Below are 13049 nucleotides of genomic sequence, written 5' to 3'. Positions count from 1 at the left end.
CAGTAGAAAGTGATTTACTTCAAAGCATAGCGATAGATAGAGCAATAGTGGAAGGGCATATTCTCAGAAATAATGACTTATATTATGTAAGACAGTCCGAATTGTTACCGTAGTTGCTAATTTTTTTATAGTATTCACTTTTCTCCTTAATCACTTTTTTCAGAGCTGAGTTATACCATACTGGATGCGAATAGCTCCGCACACGTCTTATGTATGTATATACCTATAAGACGTGTATGGAGCTGATGTAGAAGAATGACGGAAGAGCAAATACCGTTTCATTTAAGAAACTAAAACGCTCGTCAATAGGGCGAGATTAAAATGGGCATTACCGGTCAATACCAAAGGTATCATTCTATTGTTTATATTTTGAAAATTTACCGTTATCATAAATATAGCGGATCTGCGGTGCGTGATCTTATGGTTGGTGGTTTCAAATGATTTTGCATCTATCAACAAAGCAGGTAGAAATGAATAGGTGTAAGAGGATCGGTGCACTCAGATACATTAATTAATTGGTTCGAAAAAACTAGATCTAATAGTCTGTTCTATTTTTTATGTATGCCATTAAACTGATGCGATGAAAAACGCACTTATTTCGCCCGTTAGCGAATACTGATTTTAAGAACTCATGCTTGTACTATAAAAACTGCTAGTATCTGTTAAATGCGGCAGCAATTTAACTTGTCGGTCAAAAACAGGTAGGAGGTCAGCCAAGAAACAACCAGGACAAATACCGTTTCATTTAAGAAGCTGAAACGCTGGTCAATAGTGCGAGATAAAATCGCACATTCCCGGTCAATACCAGAGGTATCATTCTATTGTTAATATTTTGAAAATTAACCTAATCATAAATATAGCGGATCTGCGGTGCGTGATCTAATGGTTGGTGGTTTCAAATGATTTTGCCAGTTAGAAATGAATAGGTGTAAGAAGATCCGTGCACTTAGATACATAAATTAATAGGTTCGAAAAAACTAGTCTGTTCTATTTGTTATGTATACGATTAAACTGATGCAAGCAAAATGCACCCATTTCGTCCGTTAGTGAATACTCATCCGAAGAACTCATGGTACTATAAAAAGAGCTAGTATCTTTATTGAAGCAGGCGTTACTTTGCGGAAATCCATAATTATCCAAATGTGACCGAGTCTCGTGGGAGATATTGGCGAGTCAGCATGTCCTGAGGATGCCTCGTGTAGAGGCGAAGCGCGTGTCGAGTTGTTTGGGGACAAGTATTGGCGGAATTGGCACTAAAGAAAACTCAAAACATTTGGATACTGCTTGTATCTACAAAATGCGGCAGCAATTTAACTTGTTGGTGGTCGGCCAAGAAACAACCAGGAAAACCACCAGAGGCCAGAAGCTCCACAAGGTGGATTCACATCCCCGCTGTTCTGGAGAGTTGTCGTTCATGGGCTGCCGAATTCCCTCACTGCACAAACCCTTACTTGCATAGGCTATGCTGACGATGTCGTCTTAGTGGTCAGAGGGAAAGTTGACAGTTGAAACGCTCTGTACATTGTAATCAGATGGTGTAAATCGGTAGACCTGTAGTTGAATGTTTCTAAAACGTGCATAATCCACTTTACACACAGAATAAAAACCAAGTTAAAGCTTATTACAGTAGATAGTAAATTATTTAAATGGAAAACAGATGTGAAGTGTCTGGGCATAACCCTTGATAGCAATATAATATATAAATAATAGCGATGAAAAGACCAACAGTATAAATATAACAAAAGAGTGTTTAAAATTAGTGTTCATATAACAGCCAATTTCAGGTCTCTCTGCATAAATAAAAAATCAACTTATGAATTTCAACTAAATTTACTATTACATGATAATTTTATGTATAGTTTTAAACAATATTATGCGTATGAATACGAATGTAATATATATTACATCTATTATTATATTATGTTATAATCGGTAATAGTGTTTATATTATGTTTGGATGTGTATGTGTGCGTGTGTTTAATTTTTTATTGGTTTGATATTGCTCCAGTAACATTTTTCGTATCTACTGTATTCATTAATATTTTGATAATTTCTTTTTTGAACATATTTTTACTGCGATTATGCATGTCGACATTCGAAAAAACTTCATTGTAATTCTTACAAATTCTATTAATGGGAGAATTTTTACCAAAGTTCGTAGTTTAAATTGATAATGAAAAAAGAGGCGTATTTCTCGTTCGTTTTAGTACTATGTGCCATTGTAATTAATACTAGCAAGTAATGTTGGGGAGTCCAGAAGATTATTTATTATATTAAATAAGAACATTGTATCTAATAACGTTCCTCTGTCTGCTAGTGAAATTATATTATGATGCATGCATCTTTATAGTTGGAAAAAATTGTATGACGAAAGTTAAGGTGCCTTATAAATTTAGCTTGATTCTTTTCTAGTTTTTCTATATAAGTTATATAATGGGGCGACCGACAACTAGCGTACTCTAAGACACTACGCACGTATGCATAGTAAACAGATTTAATACATGCAAGGTCATTAAAAGGTTTACAGGTACGTATCATAAAACCTAAGTTCTTGAACGCTTTGTTCGCAACGTAATCAACATGCTCAGACATAGTTTGATGTCAAAACTAACAACACCTAATTTTTAATAGTAATTCCATTTAGCGTGTATGCAAATTGTATCTTATTTCCCTTAGGACTTAACGATATCTTTTGACATTTAGGTGCATTAACTGAAATAAAATTGTTTTTATAATACTCAGATAGATTATTAAGAGTAGGTAATTGTAATTTATTGCAGTCATTTTGATTGTGTATTTTGTAAAATATTTTTTTATCATCTGCGTTTAAAAGATGGTTGCATGCATTAAAATATCTGTATATATCATAAATATATGCGTTGTAAAGCTATGGTCCCAAGTGAGATCCGTGTGGAACACCTGATGGAATTTTCACAAAATCCGATCTGTACCCACCTACTATCGTTAGCCTGAGATCGATAAGACAAGTATGATTTAAACCATCTTATCAGAACCCCATATGTACCTAGACTTTCCGGTTTGGCTAGTAAAATGATGTGGCGATAATGGCGTTATCGAAGGCATTTCAAAATCAGTGTAAGCCACATCAACTTGTCCACCATTTTCTATATTTTTAAGGACATACTGTATAAGCTCATCTTAGTTCGTCAGGGTTGACTTATGTTTGAGGAATGTAGAAATGATGTAATTTACAATTTTGTCATATCTACATTTTTTTAAATTTTATTCGATATTGTATTTTCTTCCATGGGATTAAGTGATATATTTGAAGAATCAATTATTGTACATGGATGAGCTGAATCCTCACTGACTAATGAGATCAACGAACGAGTGGTGGAGGCAAAAAAATTACTTCGTCATAAAAACTGAGAGTTGAACAAAGCATTTGTATGCTTAAATCGTCATAAAATCTTGTGATTTTATGACGTACTAATAATTAATACGTCACTCGAACGGTTAGCTCAGTTCGTTAGAGCACCGGCACGGAACCCACGAGGTTCGAGTACCGCAGCGTTCATAAAATTTTGTTTTATAAATTTTATATTATATTTATTATTTATCCTATCACTTTAAAAAACATAACAAAGAGTGTTATCTAGCTTTAGCTTGAGTAAAATATCATATATAAGACATATTCGACCGCTAAAGCATAATAATGTTAAATATTGTATTATATAATATTGTGTATAAAGTATAATAATTGTGGTAGCAGAATAGTATAAATAAATTTTGTTGTGTTTGAGTTCCTTGTTACTTGGTGATTATTATAGTTAATATGTATTGTGAATAAACGAATAAAAAATAGTGTGGATATATTACATGATAATATGACTGAGTAATTGCATTGGTGTGTAATGCAGGTATACAATAGTTAACCATAATATCGCTAAAGTAAATATACAGATCGGTAATGAATGTGACGGACATCAAATCACTTTATTTTTGAGCGATCTTTTGATCTCTTTGTTTATAGATATTATCGGTGATTTGTAAAACTACAGGCCTATTAAGACTGGCTAATATTAAGCAAATACCGTATATACATCAGAATGCAAGGGAAATCGAGATGGGGCATGAAGACTCACTTTTACTAAGATTATGTCATGTGTATGTAATTGTTAATTATTTTATAAAGATACATCGCATCTAAACATGTGCACCTATTACTAAGCGACATAATAGTGTATATAAATAATATCTTTCTATATATTATGTTTGAAAAATTTTGCGAACAGATTTATTTTGTCTATGTATTTAAATGTAATACTATCAGTAATTAATGACTTTCATCATTCATTTCATCATCATTCATCATTATTTTGAGCGTTCAATCTGTTTTAATTATTCTTACTTTTTACATTTCAGATGTGACTGTCGCGGTGTAACGTTTGGTCACAAGGGCGTTTGCAAATCCGATGTACAACCTAATGTGGAAGATTCTACTACTGAGGCCCCTTAAGGAGTAAGGAACATACATCATGAAGCAAATATAAGATAGTAATAAAGTTTAAGACAAATTAAAGCAATAAATCATTTTAATTGGTTGTTTCACTAAAAAGAGCTGAACTTATTTTAATTAATATTACCACATATTATGTTTGTAACATATCAATTGTTTTTCAAAGTATATTCCTACACCATTTACACTCATTTGAACCCATTCTATAAAGTAGTTGTTTCAGTCATCCCAAGGGACGTCTTGAATAACCTCTTACATTGTATTCACTGTGCGACACCTTCTAGAGCCGTGGTCGTCCAGCTAGTTTTACCAGGAACGTGGGGAGCGCTCGAAGTGAAGCAAAGTCCTCAGGAACTATTCGCACTGGGTATATGGAACCCGCATACGCATATGACCATCGCACTTATTGAAATCTCAAGCATTTCGTAAGAACCTACTTGGTGCACAGTGGCGTGATTGTAGTGGTGGCAAAGCAGATCAAAGTTTACAAATATTATGATGAAAAGCAAGAATTACGTCGTGATAAATTTAACACGTTACCGAACTAATTATTTGAAATTTAGCTTGTTCGGGAGGCCAGAATTCGTTGAACCTGCGCACGAAACATTTCGAGAGTACCCTAGAACAACTACGAGTAACAGCTTAGTATGTAAGCTCTAAGTATGCTCAGTATGTATGGCTCAGAAGTTATACCGGTTTAAAATAGTTCAAAAGGCTTTTATTGCCCTTTTATTTATTTATTTATTATAATTTCTATAGATACTTAAATAATAACAGGCTATCAGTAATAAAAGTAATATAAAATATGGTAATGGTACGTTACTACAATTTTTCGGCTCAAAGTCATTCCAATACAGATACTTTAAAAAGATCTGCTCAAGCAATAACGGCCTATGTCTACTGTGCCGAACTCCGAAAAATGATAGCAAAAGAAGCAGCAGTGAAACAGCCCCGACTAATGAGTCGATCTACACCATTATTGCTCCATGATTACGCGAGACCTCATACAGCACGAGAAACCATTTTATCTCTACAGGAACTGCAATTAGAAACCATTCGTCACCCTCCATTTTTTATCTGGTGCAAACAAGGCACGTGCTTTCACCAGCTGGGTAATGTCCCTATTAATATTATACACTTTCGGCATACTGAAGTGGACTCAGACCGAGCTTGACGCCCTAGATAGTAGGGTCCGTATACTACTGACGACATACCGGATGCAACGTCAACGCTCACCTTTGATGAGATTATACATCCTACGGAAATGAGGAGACAGCGTGTTTCTATGTGCCAAAAACCTGCTTAATCGTGAGCTGTATAAATCTCAGTGTATATTTTCTAGGTAAAGGAGGGGTACTGCATCGACAAATTGTGGCAGTAGACAATGGACTGACACCGCTCTCTTTATCCAAAGAGAATTGGTGAAAACCGGTGATACTCTGTTCTCAAGATTGCTTGAATGTATGGAGGGGAAAAAAGCTTCATGGATGGTTTTACCAGTCTCCCTACGGGCCTGATGTAGACAGGATTTCGTCTGTTACCTGGCTACGATTTCGTGACCTCTTTGGGGAAACTGAATGATTCGCTTGTGCAATTGCTGATAAAGTTATCAAGACGAAAAACTACCGGAAATACATCATGAATGATGGCACAGTAGACATATGTAGGCCGTGCCATCATCTTGGTGAGTCTACCAGACATATTATTTCCGGTTGTTCTCGTCTTGCCAATGGAGAGTATTTGCACAGACAAAATCAAGTAGCCAGGATTATCCATCAGTAACTTGCTCTTCGACACAATCTTGTGCATTTTGAAGTCCCGTATTATAAGTATACTCTGGGGCCAGTTCTGGAAAACAAAAATCTTTACTGGGACCGATCTATCATCACGGACAGAACTATCATTGCTAATAAGCCTGATATTAAGAATGGTGTCGGAATTCTAGTTCCCCATAAACCGGCCCATCACGTTACTGGCTATAACACAATAAACGATCGCATAATGACTATCAGAATAGATTGCAAGCCACTCTCTCTTAACATCGTTCAAGTCTATGCCCCAACGTCAAATTCATCACAAGGGATACTCCAAACGACCATAGACGGTATCTGTAAGCGTGAAATGCTGATAGTTCAAGGAGACTGGAATGCTAAGGTTGGAAACACTGAGCACGATGATCATAATATTTACCACATAATCGGTAAACATGGAGTTGGTATAAGGAACGAAAAGGGAGAAAAATTTATAGATTTCTGCGTGAGCCAAGACTTGGTGGTCACCAACACTTTCTTAAAACATCACAAACGCCGACTCTATACTTGGATCTCCCCTGGTGAGGTATATCGGAATCAGATCGACTACATCACCATTCAAAACCGATGGAAGTCCTCAATCACTAACACCGGAACCTTCCCGGGCGCTGACTGCGGCTCATACCACCAGCTCTTAGTAGCGGATATACGCTTGTGGCTTAAAATCTGTCGCAAGAAACCTAAACGGTTCATTAGACTATCAAAACCTGAACATGAACACTTCCAGAACATGCTTGAACCTAAACTACTGCCAGACACAACGGAAACTAACCCAAACGATCAATGGGAAACTTTCAAAACAAGAGTCATCAATATTCTTGACAGTATGGTAACTAAAACTAAACTGAGAAAAGACTGGATATCAGAGGAGACATGGAAGAATATTGAATTGCGTATGGAAATGAAAAAAGGCGGAAAGTATTCCACATATGAGGAGCAATATAGTGAACTCAATAAACTGATTCAACGACAGTGTAGGAGAGACAAGAACCAATATCTCGAGAACATATGCTCTGAAATTGAAGACCATGCCGAGAAACACCAGGCAGGGGATCTTTTTAATAAGATCAAGGAAATAACCCGTAAATTCAAGCCATCGTCATGGGTAATAGACGATAAGGATGGAAATCCAATCCATGAAGTCATGAACATCGCTGAAAGATGGAGGGAGTTTTGCGAAGAACTTTATCAGAACCAGTCAAACCAGGCTGCAGTGGCACCCGCAACACCAATTGATGTAGAACCATCAATACTCTGTACGGAAATTGAAAATGCCATCCGGAAACAGAAAAACAACAAGGCTCCGGGACCAGATTGCATCACAGCGGAGGTTCTAAAGGACCTGGGACCTAACGGAATAACCCAACTGCTCAACATCTGCAACGCAGTATGGTAAACTGGACACTGGCCATCGGACTGGACACACTCGTCTATACTCCCTCTTCATAAAAAGGGCTCAGAAAGAAACTGTAATAACTACAGAACAATCGCCTTGGTGTCACATGCTAGTAAGATTCTACTACATGTAATCAACGCGAGATTGCGATCCTTTCTCGGCTGGTAAATACCGCAAGAACAAGCAAGTTTTGTAAAGGGCAGAGGAACGAGAGAGCAAATCCTGAATCTGCGACTGATAGTAGAAAAATGCTACGAGTGTAACACGCCGACCTTCATGTGCTTTGTTGACTACCAGAAGGCTTTTGACTGCGTAAAATGGGAAGAACTGTGGCATGTACTCTCAATGTCAAGTGTTCCAGCGCATCTTGTTATGCTAATACGCAGCCTCTATGAGTCAGGGTATGGCACAGTTACGATTGAGGATGTCACATCGAGCACATTTGAGTTCCAAAAAGGTGTTTGACAGGGATGCGTGATCTCCCCTATCCTATTCAATATATACGCAGAACAGATAATGCGACAAATGCTAGAAAACTGGGAAGGTGGCATAAAGATAGGTGGAGTCAAAATATCGAACCTCCGCTATGCCGATGACACCACCCTATTCGCATCATCCGAAGTGGAAATGAAAGAGTTGCTGGTCAAGCTAGAGGCCACCAGTCTCAGGATGGGTCTGGCAATAAATACGGCCAAAACCAAGGTCATGGTCGTGGACCGCTTCGCAGCCATTCCGCGCACTGATCTCCTACAGAGCTATGAAACCGTGGATCAGTTCAACTACCTTGGCTCAGTGATCACGAACAGAGGTAACTGTGAAATTGAAATAGGGAGGCGAATTGGAATGGCCAAAACAGCAATGACACAGCTAAGCAAGGTGTGGAAGGACAGAAATATCACCAATCGGACGAAAATTCACCTGGTCCGCTCACTTGTCTTTCCCATCGCGCTCTATGGAGCTGAAATTTGGACCCTGAAATCGACTGACAGACAACGGATTGCGTTTGAGATGTGGTGCTGGCGCCGCATGCTAAGGATACCATGGACGACTTACTGCACTAACGCCTCGATCCTTAAACAGCTAAAAATAGGGAGCAGTCCAAGTCTATCCACTACATGTCTGCAGCGGATAATGAGATACTCTGGCCACATTGCACGACGCGGTGCTGATAACCTAGAACGTTTGATGGTCACCGGGAAAATTGAGGGGAAGAGACCAAGAGTGAGGCCCACGACGCTGGTCTGATCAAATATCTGAGCAGACTGACCAACCCCTCAGCATTGCACTCCACCATGCGACAGACCGAAACAGATGGAGGAAAGCTGTAGACGAACTTAAGCGGAGTCACGATCCTCAGCAATGAGGGAACGACTGTGAAGAAGATAATTATAAGTATATAAATTATTGAAACAGTTGAATTTTACATTATAATTAATAACAAAAGCCCCATATTCTTTAGTCCCTGTGTGATATGATCCCTCATTTTATACCGACTATAGTAGGGCGTTTGATAAAATCGACCTATCGACATTAATTGCGACTTGTAACGATAATCATCTCAAGTTATTGTACTAAATAACTAAATTTCTATATGGGTTCCAGTTACTAGTGGTGTTCCCCAGTGATCACTACTTTATCCACTTCTTTTTATTATCTATGTAGGAGATATAGATTACTGTTTAAGTCTTCCAATTCACTTTCCTTCGCTGATGATATGAAAATATTCTCTTCAATAACATCTATACTTGCAATGAATGCCCTCCAGGAGGATCTCAACCGCCTAGAGGAGTATTGTCTTATTAATAAACTAGAACTTAATAAATTAAAATATTCAGTAGTCACATAAGCCCGTAAGATTACACATTAAAAGGTCAGGTGCCTATAAATGCAATGGCACGAGGGATCTCGGCGTTTACTATGACCTAATGATGACCCTAAGTTGCTATCCAATGATCACATTGACAAGCTGATAGAAAGTCTTCAAAGGCTTTATTTAGCGACTTTTAGTATGTTAGGGATTAATGTTTGTCATTGCCGATTTTTACTGAAAAATTGAAATTCATTTTTTTTATTTTACATAAATATGTAAGTAAATACTTAATCAAAATAATTCCGATTATTATCTATACATAGCTGCCATCTAATAGGAGGTCATAATATGCCTATGCGATAAAACTGGTGATCTAGATTTAACAAACGGTGTGAAAGAATTTTCTACCGCCTCCTGAGAAGAAAACTTCTTATCACGTCGAAAATTGTCCAAATAACAAAAAAAATGGTAGTCCGTTGGAGCAAGTCTGGCGAATACGGAGGGTGACAAATTGCAGTTCCTGTAGAGTTGAAATGGTTACTCGTACTGTATGAGGTCTCGCGTTATCATGGAGCAGTTTTGCTATGATTTTTCGGAGTTCGGCACAGTAGATATCTGCCGTTATTACTTGACCAGATCGGAGATAGCTATAGTGAATAACACTATGCTGCGACCACCAAATAATGACGATAACCTATTTATTTGTAAGCTTTGCTATAGGACATAGTTGCCGCGTTTGACTTAGGGTCAGCCATTGCATTTTTCGCTTAAGGTTATCGTAAAGAATCCACTTTTCATCGAATATCACAATTTGATCCAATATTCTTTCATTTCTGTATCGATACAACAAGTTTCAACACGCGTTTCTTTCTGCAGCTCAGTCAAATCATAAGGCACCCATTTTTTATATTTTTTTAATTTATTGCTTTGACGCAAATGAGTCAATATTGTTCATAAGGTATTGCTAAACATAATTTATTGTACCTCAAAAATCTCTTAAGTATAGCTCTCCATTCGGTGTTCTTGCAGTTATATTCTTGCAATTATAGGAAAAGCTTATGTATGGTGCGGACCTCAGAATACATCTGTATTCTGAGGTGCGGGCGTGGAGAACAGTGAATGATATTAGTAGATTATCAGATATTGAAGACATATTTACTACAAGCATTTCCAAAGTAAAAAAAAATAGTATTCACGTACCACTTACATGTTTTATATCACTTCTATTAGTACGTAAACCTGTAATTGGCTGTCTGTTACTATTTAAGTATCTATAGAAATTGTATTAGCTGTTGTTTTTCCTTAAATAAATAAAAGGGCGATAAAACCTTTTGAAGAATTTTAGACCGGTATAACTTTTGAGCCATACAAACTACGTTCTAGGGTAATCACGAAACGTTTCGTGCGCAGGTTCATCGAATTCTTACCTCCCGGACAAGCTAAATTTCTAATAATTAGTTCAGTGACGAGTTTAATTTATTACGACGTAATTCTTGCTTTTCATCATAATATTTGTAAAGTTTGATCAGCTTTACCACCACTACATTCTCGCCACTATGCACCAAGTAGGTCCCTACGAAATGCGAGTCATAATAGGCATGTGGGTACCATATACCCAGTGCAAATAGTTCCTGAGGACGTTGCTTCACTTCGAGCGCTCCCCACGTTCCTCGCACAACTGGACGATCACGGCTCTAGAAAGTGTCGCACAGTGAAAACTTTCCAAGAGGTTATTTAATACGTCCCTCGGGATGACTGAAACAACAACTTTATACAGTGTGAAAATGGTGTAGGAATATATTTTGAAAAACAATTGATGTGTCACAAACATAAAATGTGGCATTATTAATAAGAATCCTGTGACTTAAGTTCAGCTCTTTTTAATGAAACAAACAATTAAAATGATTTACTGCCTTTATTCGTTTTGAATTTTATTACTTTCTTTTATTTGGTACATGATATATGTATGCTCCTTGCTCCTTATGGGGCCTGAGTAGTAGAATCATCTACATTAGGTTCAGCATCGGCTTTACAAACGCCCTTGTGAGCAAACGTTGCACCGCGGCAGTCACACCTTAAATGTGAAAAGAAGAATTAAAATAGATTAAATGATTAAAATAATAATTTATTATAAGTTTTAATTATTGATAGTATTAATATATTTAACTACATAGTTATAATATATCCACCATGTATCCTAATCGTGTCAGGGCTTTTGACGATTGTGATATAGGTAGCATTCTCAAGAAAAAATGAAGATAAGTGATCCATTCCGACCTGCACACACTCTGTTGTAACACAGTCACCTCCAGGGCGAAAATGCATTTTAAATTGGTGATACGCAATTCATGTGTTACGTTTTGTTCATTATATTTTTTTAAATTAGTAAGCACTACTTTACTATCGCAGAATTATCTTTATCATAATAGATTATTCGGAAACTTACAAGCATCTGTTGCCATATGTTTGTCCATTAGTGGCACAGACAGGAACGTTGTCATGTGCGCACTCTAAATCACAGAGGAGTTTTGATTTTGCACTTGCCCAAGCAACGATTGATAAAATGAATGTAACAACTGAAATAAAAATGTTTAGTCCTTTAAATATTAGCATGACATTTATAATGAAGAAACCAGTGGATGATTAAGGTGTTAAACTTCTTTAAAGTTAGGATTATAATATAAAATAATAAGTATTGTCATAATAGTAAATTGCAATTGTTGTTTAATATCACTGTAGTTCTACATAGGTATTCAACCCTAGTGGTGATATTCAAAATCCAGTAACTCATTATTATATTTATTTAATATCTAACTGAAAAAACAATTCAATACCAAATTCGAAAATGTAAATGTAAATTAATAATTTAAATACTCTGAAGTCGCTTCATTTCCAATCTGTGGATTATAAGGAAAGTAATTTGTGTTACCTATACCACATAAACGTCTTTTAACAATTCTTTTCAATTTCGTGATACATAAATTGATTTTAACTTTTTCTGGGATCATGTTAAAACATTTACATCGACCCACAACATAATAACTAAATCGACCTATCTGAGTAATAGGCATAACTGTTATATTTTTACGATTGTTATCACACGGTGGAAAAAAATAGATGATACTTACAAAGTAATAGTTTCATGGCGAATGGTTTTATTTCCTTCTATCGACGTGACAAACTATGAGGAGACTTCCAGACGATTAGTAATATTGAAAACTTTCTTCCATTGACTTATATAGGTAGCCCGCCCACAAGGAAGTTATTATAATTTTAATTAGTTTTTTAAGAAGTCTCTATATTTTATCATTTCAATTAACAAATTATTAACAAATTGTTGTTTGTTCAGCTTATCACGCAATGAAAGTATAATTTATTTTTAATTAAAGTAGATACTACAAAAATTAAAGTAAGTACTAAAATTGATAACATCTTGAATATAATGTGCCATAAGTTTGAAGAAATAGAATCGTGTAACACTCTGCTTTAGTTAAGTAAATATAATTTTAAATTTTTCACAATTAATATTTGAAGTTTAAATACAAAATTAGA

At 36.3% G+C, this 13049-nt stretch overlaps 2 long non-coding RNA genes across 2 annotated transcripts in view; one reads left to right on the top strand and one right to left on the bottom strand.

The window, feature by feature from the left end:
* The window catches only part of LOC126978216 (uncharacterized), a 112069-nt gene that overhangs the window by 76991 nt on the left and 22029 nt on the right, over window positions 1-13049 (top strand). The gene's annotated exons all lie outside the window — the stretch shown is intronic.
* Window positions 11394-12782, bottom strand: LOC126978208 (uncharacterized). Its single transcript, XR_007732533.1, has 3 exons — window positions 12626-12782; window positions 11944-12073; window positions 11394-11571 (listed from the first exon to the last, which is right to left on the bottom strand). It is a non-coding gene; the product is annotated as an uncharacterized LOC126978208 (long non-coding RNA).

This window comes from Leptidea sinapis, chromosome 47, assembly GCF_905404315.1.
Source record: "Leptidea sinapis chromosome 47, ilLepSina1.1, whole genome shotgun sequence".
NCBI lineage: Eukaryota > Metazoa > Arthropoda > Insecta > Lepidoptera > Pieridae > Leptidea > Leptidea sinapis.
This window is presented reverse-complemented; position numbering and strand designations above follow the sequence as displayed.